The 9,697-nt window shown below is 38.3% G+C and overlaps 1 protein-coding gene across 2 annotated transcripts in view; it reads right to left on the minus strand.

Annotated features, from left to right (window-relative positions):
* Positions 1–9,614, minus strand: part of PIP4P2 (phosphatidylinositol-4,5-bisphosphate 4-phosphatase 2) — an 86,394-nt gene extending 76,780 nt beyond the window's left edge. Inside the window, exons 1-2 of one of the 2 annotated variants that reach the window (XR_009253288.1) lie at positions 9,381–9,614; positions 7,588–9,268 (exon numbers count right to left, since the gene is read on the minus strand). The gene's annotated coding sequence lies outside the window, so the exon portion shown is untranslated. Of the gene's footprint in view, positions 1–7,587; positions 9,269–9,380 lie in introns of those variants that run through there. The other variant, XM_058698519.1, reaches the window with a different exon arrangement.
* Between the last annotated feature and the right edge of the window lie 83 nt (positions 9,615–9,697).

A 9,697-nucleotide genomic window follows, 5' to 3' on the forward strand; every position in this document is an offset into this window, starting at 1 on the left:
CACAGTACGTAACAGGTACTTACAAAATATTAGTTGAGTAGACTGACTGAATGAAATCATTCACACTTTGTAATGTGGTTCAAAAGTCAGAGTTATTTAATTTCCCTGAAGTGAGAAAAATTGAATAAAAATGTATTTACATATTTGATAACCGTAACAGTGAACAATTTTGAGCACTTTCTATGTACTAGGTACTTTGAGGTGTTGCCCTACTAAGTCATTATGATGATTCTGTGTAGTAAGACTATCATTGTCCCCTAACTCGTCCAAAGAGTTAGTAAGCTACAGAGTTATTAAAGGGAAGAGATATAAAATAATCTAATTCTGACTCCAAGTCCCAAGTATCAATCACTTAATTATTATTCCATGTTCATTTGTATTAAAGAACAACCATAACATAATAAAGACCTATGAAACAAATATTGTTTTGTTCTGGAAACTGACACTGGTTTTTGCATCAGCTACGTAATCTAAGAGAACAGAGATATAATACGAGGTTAAGAACTTGGAAAAATCCAAGGACTTTTGGAGAAGTTGTAGGTTGAGAAGGAAAACACAAGGCCCCAGAATGGGACGAAAGACTCACTTTAATCAAAAGCGATGAAAAGTGGAGTGCTAGGAATCAGAAAAAAAGCTATCTGGAAAAGTTTTTTTTCGAATTCTGGCTGCATATTAGAGTCATCCGGGAAGTTTTTAAAAAAAGACTCCTGCCGGGGCGCCTGGGTGGCGCAGTCGGTTAAGCGTCCGACTTCAGCCAGGTCACGATCTCGCGGTCCGTGAGTTCGAGCCCCGCGTCAGGCTCTGGGCTGATGGCTCAGAGCCTGGAGCCTGTTTCCGATTCTGTGTCTCCCTCTCTCTCTGCCCCTCCCCCGTTCATGCTCTGTCTCTCTCTGTCCCAAAAATAAATAAAAAACGTTGAAAAAAAATTAAAAAAAAAAAAAAAAAAAAAAAGACTCCTGCCTGGTTGCAAGGGCAGACTCTTTGAGAAAGAGACCACAACATCAGCATTAGAAACAAAACTAATCAAAACTCTTTAGATGGTTCCAAAATACAGCCGGATGGAAATTTCTGCCTCAGATTATCCAGTGATAGTCAAACTAAACTCTTAGAGGATCCTCAGAAGTGCCTCAAGTTTAGGGAAGAGTAGGTCGGACTTCATGCCGCTCGTTCCCGTCGGTCTCATTGGCTCTGCTTTGATCTGTTTCGTACACTGGACTTCTGCATTAGATTTCATTTGAAAAAATAGTTTTGTAGTAAAAAATAAAGAGATGGCTTTTCATCGTTCTATCCCCCTCAGTTTTAAGTTGGAAACTGAGGAATAAAGGGGCTAATACAGAGGCTGCCACAAGACACGTGGATTTCAAGAACCCATCTCCGTGGCTTTGATCAGAGACAGAGAGACACGTAGAAATGAGGTGTCAGGCACTGGACACTGGAATGCTGCCTCAGTGCCACGCGCAGTCTCCATAGATGTCCTCGTCAGTGGTGACAGTTGAAACAACAGAAAAACCAGCCGGCTCAGTTAACCTTGGGCAAGTTCCTATAAATGATGGAAACTAATTTCCATCCAGAATCCTGTAAGAGACACAACACAGTACTTAGTGTTCCAGTCTTTGAGATTTCTTTCAACTTCAGGAAGAACTTGGACTGGATGCTGATTACCAGTTGTCAAGTCACTATACCAGGCTCCACTATGTTAGGACTCTTAAATGCCACGTGATTGTTCAGCGATAAGCAAAGGTCAAAAGTGAAAAACAAATATCATGAAGGAAAAAGAAAAATAACTTAGCAAAAAGGATTTAAAAATGGGCAAGGAAACAAAAATGAAAGATTTTAAAAAATTGCAACTGAAAAAACTTGAAAAAGCTGAAATACAATATAAATTAAGACACACACTAGAAAGTTAAAAGGCCAAAAGAGAAAGTTCTATAAGGTGTTTCTTTTTCACTTACTGGTATTCTGTTAATTACCATTGGGTAAAACCTCAGTATAGAGACAAGATCTGATCTTTTGTCTTCTAATTACCACTGATGACTGATTTGAGTCTGAGAATATTGATAATAAAATATAGGACAATGTTTTTATAACTGTATGAAGATGAAAGGGACCTTAAATTTTCTTTTTTTGTCTTTATTATTGCTAAATGGTCATCTAGTCCATGTTTGATTTATTAAAATGTTTACTAAATGGCTTTTGTGTGCTAAGTACTATATTAGGTAATGAAGACAAAAATGTGAAGAAGACAGATCTAGTTAGACATATCTGTGCTTCATGGAAGTATACTCAAATACAGAAAAAAGATAAAAAGTAAAAGTATTGTAAGGGGGAAGATTAGGGCACTTACAATAGGGAATGAATGGATAAAAATTGTGCATTACTTTAGATACAGTGGTCAAAGAGTGATGGCAGATCATTATTTCGAGTGGTGAGAAAGCACTACTTCCAAAGGCACTCCATTTCTGAGGGAAGAGAAAGTGTGAGAGTTCAAGGTACCACAGTCCAGAATGGCTTAAACAGATTATACCAGAATGTGGCATGGGATGAGACTGGAGATGGCCTTGAGGAGCATATTAAGAAATGTACACTTTAGGGCGCCTGGGTGGCTCAGTCTAAATTAAGCATCTGACCTCGGCTCAGGTCATGATCTCACAGTTCATGGGTTCAAGCCCTGTGTCGGGCTTTTTGCGGGCAGCACGGAGCCCACTTAGGATTCTCTCTCTCTGCCTTTCCCAATGCTCTCACACTCTTTCTCTCAAAATAAATAAACATATAAGAAAAAACAGAGTTGAAACTCGTAAATTTGGTTTGAATTTTACAAAGATCACTTATATTGTGTATAAAGAATAAACTTCAGCGGCGCCTCAGTGGCTCAGTCGGTTAAGTGTCCAACTTCAGCTCGGGTCATGATCTTATGCAGAAGGTAAAGTGATTGACAGTGCCTTGAGATAAGTGACATATACTTATCATGGGACCCCCCCCCCCCACCACCACCACTGGCAGGGGTCTCAGGTAGCTTGTTGGTTAGGTGATGAATCTCTGATAAATGAAACATAGCAGTTTTGACCTGAATGATAATAAAAGTGAGCATTACAGAATATTTTTCCCAAGTCAAAGAAGCACCCAGTGAAAAACTTTTAGGCATCAAGACGCTTGGTTTTTCTAGAAACAGAAAAAAAGACCAAGATGGCTGAAGTTCTGGGATTGGGAGTAGATGAAATCAGAGATGAAGGAACAAAAACATGTGGGGTCTTCTATGAGGTGGAGTGGTGCCATTTACTGAGATTAAAAAGAAATTCTGGAAATGCAGAAATGTTATTCAAAAAAGAACAAAAACCCAAACAAACAAAAAACCTGGAGTACAAATTTAGAGAAAACCCAACCATTTAGCATGTTAAGTCCAAAGTACTTGTGGGGCAATCCAAGTGAAGTCACCCAGGAGGCTGGCACCTGGGAGAAAGGTCCAGTTGGCACACAGATGTAGTAATTGAAGCCATGGGAGTTGGAAGTTGGGAGAGTGTATAAAGTGAAAAACAGGCCTGGGACAGAGTCCTAAGGGACCCAGCAAATTTCAGTGAGAGAGAAGGAGCAGTTAGAACCAAAGAAGAAAAAGTAGGAGAGGGTGTGTCACAGAAGCCAAGGGAGGAGATAGATAACACTCAATTTAACAAGGATATACATAATAATATCAGACAGTGGTAACTGTTATGGAGAGAAATCAATCAAGGTAAATAGGGAAATAGGAAAGGTGGGTGGGGAGAGCACATTTCTTCTTTCCTTTCAAATGGTGGGACAAGGCAGGCTTCATTGACATTTGAATAGAAATGTGGGCAGAAGTGATAGCCAGTAGTGTCTAATATTGCTGAGAAGCAAATCACAAGCTGAAAAGTGGTAATTTTTGACAGCTGGTTTATGTGATGGGAAAATATGCAGCAGTTAAAAATGTTTTTGAAGAATAAATGACTTGGAGAAATGTCTGTATTATAATTGCAAGTGAATAAAAAGCAGAAATTTATATGTAGTATTAACCTAAATTTGAAAAGTAATTTAAAAATAATTTCCAGAAGGAAATATCCTGTTCTGAGGGCATCTATGCATGGTGGGATAATGGGTAACACTTATCTCTATCATGTTCAAAATTTCTGCAGAGATGTTTTTAATTAAAAAAAAAAGTTTTTATTTTGCTGTGAACATGACACATGATGAAGAATAAGGAATTATTCTAAAAAGCTACCATCCAGGCGTGCTTGGGTGGCTTAGTTGGTTGAGCGACTAAGAAACATGTGTGTGTGTGTGTACACATATATATTTTTATCATTATGGCAGCTTTTAGGACAAGAGGCTCAAAATCACCAACTAATTAAAACCAAGGCTCAATTTCCTTCAGCAGTGCATGTAACTCTTATGAGCTTTGCAGTTGAGTGTGACCCTTGAATATCAATCTCATTTCATAATTGGATGCACGATCTCTCTCAAATATGCAGTTTGGTCAAACAAAAACACACTCAATTTTCCTATACTCTCTTGGCATAGAGATTTATACTAACAATTAGTCTTAATGAGAGTTAATATTTGGGACAGGCAGTCTAGATTTCAACTTGCTCTGTTCCATATTGGGAATATTCTCTTGCTGTCCCAGACAGGACAGCAAAATAACAGCTGCTAGTAAGCCAGACCTGCTGGCTCAGTGCTAACAGAAAGGAAAGAAGCTTGTGGCACCTGGGTGGCTCAGTTGGTTGAGCGTCCACCTTCCACTCAGGTCATAATCTCACAGTGAGTTTGAGCCCCATATCAGGTTTTCTGCTGTCAGCCTGTCAGCACAGAGCCTGCTTCAGATCTTCTGTCCCCTGCTTGCATTCTCTCAAAAATAAACATCAAAAAGAAAAAAGAAAAAAAAAAAGGCAAGGGATGGGGCGCCTGGGTGGCTCAGTCGGTTGAATGTCTGACTTCAGCTCAGGTCACAATCTTGCTGTTCGTGGGTTTGAGCCCTGCGTCGGGCTCTGTGCTGACAGCTCAGGGCCTGGAGCCTGTTTTGGATTCTGTGTCTCCCTCTCTCTCTGCTCCTCCCCTGCTCACACTTTGTCTCACTCTCAAAAATAAAGATTAAAAAAACATTTTTTTTTAAAGGTGGGGGGAGAAAGGAAAGCAGCAAACCCCTCTGAGTTCTTGATAACCATGCACAAGTTTTTCAGGACCTTTGCAGTAATCCTTAGTTCCTTGGGAGTCATCAGTGTTGCACCTTCTCAAAGCTGCATTCTTTGGCATAATTAGTGTAACTATGGCTTCCCAAATTCCAGTTGGAAAGATACTTAACAAAAACATGTTGAATTACAGTCCAAATTCACTTCTTGCAGATTATGTTTGTGAAATTGCTTACTACAATTTATTAGTAACCCTCAAATCAGAACTTCTGTTGCTTTCATGGGCATGTGTATGTTGCAGAGTAGCAGCAAATCTGTCATCAGACATGTATGGGCCCAAATGAAGTGAGACCAGGTGACACTGTCTTATCTCTGCTCTCATACTGTAAACAAGTGCCCTTTTCATGGTATATATTCTTTGCATTATATATTTTTGCATGGTATATTTTTTTGTTGGTGATTTTGCTGTTTAAAATGGTCCCTAAGTATAGTGCTGTGTAGTGGTTGTTCCTAAACGCAAGAAGGCACTGATGTACCTTACTGAGAAAATGTTAGGTAACATTTGTTCAGGCCACGTGCTGTTGGTTGAGTTTAATGTTAGTGAATCAACAACAGATTCTAAATATCTTAAAACAAGGTTATGTATTGATCAATTGATGAAAATGTGACCAGAGGTTCACAGGAACCCAATCCTAGATTCCTCCCAGATGCAATGCTACAATATTCACTAATTCAGTGTTTGACTTTATAGAAATAACTTACATAGTAGTGAACTAGAAATTAGAATATTTAGGACAATGGGTGTGCCAATTTAGAGCTTTAAAATTACAAATTTAAAAGACTGCATACAAAAAATATCGTATTACTCCATTATTACTCATCTCTAAGTATATGGCTGACTGTAGTGCATTGTTTTTGATGTTGAATTCAACTGAAATATAAATCTCAATCTTCTATTCCTCTGTAATACCTACCCACCTCCTTTCCCTTTTCCTCCTATTTCTTATCATCCTTTCCAGGATAATTGCTCATGGCCTCAAATATTATCTTCCAATCAGAAAACTCAAACCTAAATTTCTAATCTTTACATTTTTTCTGGCTCTGGATTTGTATTCCAAATGCCTGTCTGACATATCCACAAATTTCCCTGTTACAAACCATGCCCAATGTTACAAAACTCATTTTTTCCCCTCCATAAGCCATTCTTTTCTGCGTATATACCTCATCTGAAGTAATGAACTTTCTTGTCATATAAACCAGAAGTTTACCCTCACAACAATCATTTTTTTTTAATTTGCATCCAAGTTAGCTAGCATATAGTGCAACAATGATTTCAGGAGTAGATTCCTTAGTGCCCCTTACCCATTTAGCCCATCCCCCCTCCCACACCCCCTCCAGTAACCCTGTTTGTTCTCCATATTTGAGTCTCTTATGTTTTGTCCCCCTCCCTGTTTTTATATTATTTTTGCTTCCCTTCCCTTATGTTCATCTGTTTTGTATCTTAAAGTCCTCAAATGAGTGAAGTCATATGAGATTTGTCTTTTCTTAAAAAAAAATTGTTTATTTTTGAGGTGGGGGGAGGGTCAGAGGGAGAGAGAGAGAGGGAGACACAGAATCTGAAGCCGGCTCCAAGCTGAGCTGTCAGTACAGAATCTGATGCAGGGCTTGAACTCATGAACCGTGAGATCATGACTTGAGCCCAAGTCAAAGAGTCGGACACTCAACCGAACCACCCAGGCGCCCCTCAGTGAGAAACTTTATAGATGCTTAATATATTTTATAATTTAATCCTACGTTATTAGCCTGAAATCCATTTCTAACAAGCTCCTAGGCAATGCCGAGGACCGTAATTTTCACAGAGACCACAAAGCAGGAAGTATTATATGGAAGTCTAAGAAAGAGATGACACTTTAGTAAGTTTTTGTATGGGGGGGCAGGTGTGGTGGTAAGACTTAGACCGGAAGGTAACTAAATTTAGAAACTCCAGTTACTAAGTCTACCTTAGGTGCATATTCCGCTCTTCACCTAATGTTCCTTGTTCCTTGCCTTTTATGCATCCATCCCATAACATGTAACGTAGAACATCCTTATTGTAGCATTTCCTGAATTACCAGTGTTTGTTGTAATTTTCTCTTTGCCCAAGTTATTTAAGAACATTCCAAAAATTCCAAGTGTGTGATTTTCCAACATCTAAACTTAGCTTCAAGGCTGTTTTGCAATGTGGTCATTTGTGCAATGTGATCATACATTAAAGTTTTCTCTGTATCCTAACGTTAGATCATTTAGACATGTTTCAGGATAATCTGAAAATACAAATGAAGTAGCAAAGTAATACATACTATACATACATACACACACACACTCCTATTTAATTACTTTATCTCCTTTCACTTACTTTACTGAGGACTATAAATGTTTAAGTCAAGAGTCCATCAGTTTTTGCCATATGTATGTTAAGAATTACTTTATTAAATACATAAAATGCAACAATTTTAAGTCTACATTTAAAATGACTTATGTATACATCAGTAAAACTACCACTCAGATACTGAACATCTTACATATGAATGCCACGTTATTTACCACATAAAGCTTAAATATTACATCCTACAGCTTTATACTTTGTTATAGCTTAAATTCTGATAAGAACGTTGCTCCTACTTCAATTTCTAGGACTTTGTTTCCTTGCTGTTTTTCACACTTCCTCTCCAATCCATAAAGCTAGTATATTCTAATTTACCCATAACCTTATCTCAGTGTCAAATTTACTTATAATGAACTACTACATGAAGCAGGAACTACTGCTTTTCTCTGGACAAGATGTACATAAAACAAAGTTTTCATCTACCACCTCCCCAACCAGGGATTTAGAAATTTTCTTTTTACACAGTATTCACATTACAGATAAAATTGTTACTTTTTTCCTCTGTATAATTAAAAATAGAGGACACAAAACTGTACCGATTTCCCATTTTGTCAGATTAACACTTGGAATGCCTTTACTGTGTCCTGTCCACACTGACAAAGCCCTTTTATTTTACTTATGTTTAGCTGAAGAACTTGCATATCTTTGTCTACAATGCATACTAAAAATAACAGCTCTTACTTGCTTTCTAAACATTTACCACACCTTTGCAGTTTAAAATGAGAGAAACTGAAATTTTACATTGAACTTCCAAATCTATTTTTTGCACTTAGTTTTATAACCCCACATCTAACAAGTTAATCTTAAGGCTGTTTAACTAGCTTTAATGCTTACCCACTTTTTTTTTTTTACCCTATTTTTTTCATACAATTGCTTCACTACTCTTGAATTGTTTTAACTTATGGTTTTTATGGGTTGCAGTAACATCATTTAACAAATTTTTCAAGGGCAGCATTTGGGTAATATACTTTAACTCCTGAGTATCTGTGAATGTCTTCCAGTTGCCCTCGTATAGAAATAACTTAGCAGGATACAGAATTCTTGGCTCAAAATTATTTTCCTTTAAACCTCTGTAGACATTGCTTGTCTTTTTGGCATTCGGAGCTGCAAAAGAAATTTCAGGTCAGTCTTTTACCCCTTTATGAGTAACCTGCTTTCTCTAAATACTCGTAGAATTTTTTCTTTATCTTCCAGTTTAACGTCACTAGGGTATGTCTAAGTGTTGCTTTCTTTTCGTTAAGTTCTGGTAGCCTATGAGCTTTTTTCTATTTGCCGATCTAGTTAGTCCTTCAAATCTGGAAAATTTTCTACTATTGGTTCCTAAATTTTGTCTCTGCTTCAATTGCTTTGTCATCTATTTCAGGTAGTCTTATTATGCGTAGATTGCATCTCTTGGACAGATTCTCTAGTTGTCTCTTCTATCTTTTCCCTTTTTTTCCTCATGCTTAGTTTCTTTTGTTTTTCATTTATTTCTGTAATTCGTTTTTCTGGCCGGCAGGGTTTGCATGTTTCCGTTCTCTTTCAATTCTCTTATACTTTTCCAAGTGCTCTGACAGTAGCCTCTTTATCTTCGAGCATAGGTCCGTAAGCTCCTGTACCATATGATGGTCCATCCTTAAAACCTCTTCGGTTTCCACTTCTATATCCATTTCAAGAGGCGGCATTTTCTCAATTGTAAGCGGTTTCTGAACTCGGGTATTACGACCTTTAAAACAATGAACAAAACTTAATTCCCTACCGTTTGAATGACTCAGCCCAAAGATTCCCATTGATAATTATTAACAGTTTTACTTGTATGTTTTCTTTTTCTTCCTTACCTTTTGAACAGCACTTCTCAGGAATTCGACCAAAAGAAACGATTAGAGAACGCCGCCCATCTGAAGACCAAACGAAAGATAACGAACTTCCAAAATGGCTCTCGTCACGTCATCACTGCGCGCCTCACGTCAGAGCCGGTAGCCTGACGCGTAGCTTTACTCCTGAAGGAGCTATAGCGCGCTAGCCAATCACGAAGCAGCAAACTGCAGCGGTCAAGCCACACCCCCACGCGCTGTCGTGCCCCCCCGCCCCACCGCCTCGCCTCCATAGACCAGAGTCACGGGAGTGCGCATGCGTCTATCGCATCTCCTTTCTC

Source organism: Neofelis nebulosa, chromosome 14 (genome assembly GCF_028018385.1).
Source record: "Neofelis nebulosa isolate mNeoNeb1 chromosome 14, mNeoNeb1.pri, whole genome shotgun sequence".
Classification (NCBI taxonomy): domain Eukaryota; kingdom Metazoa; phylum Chordata; class Mammalia; order Carnivora; family Felidae; genus Neofelis; species Neofelis nebulosa.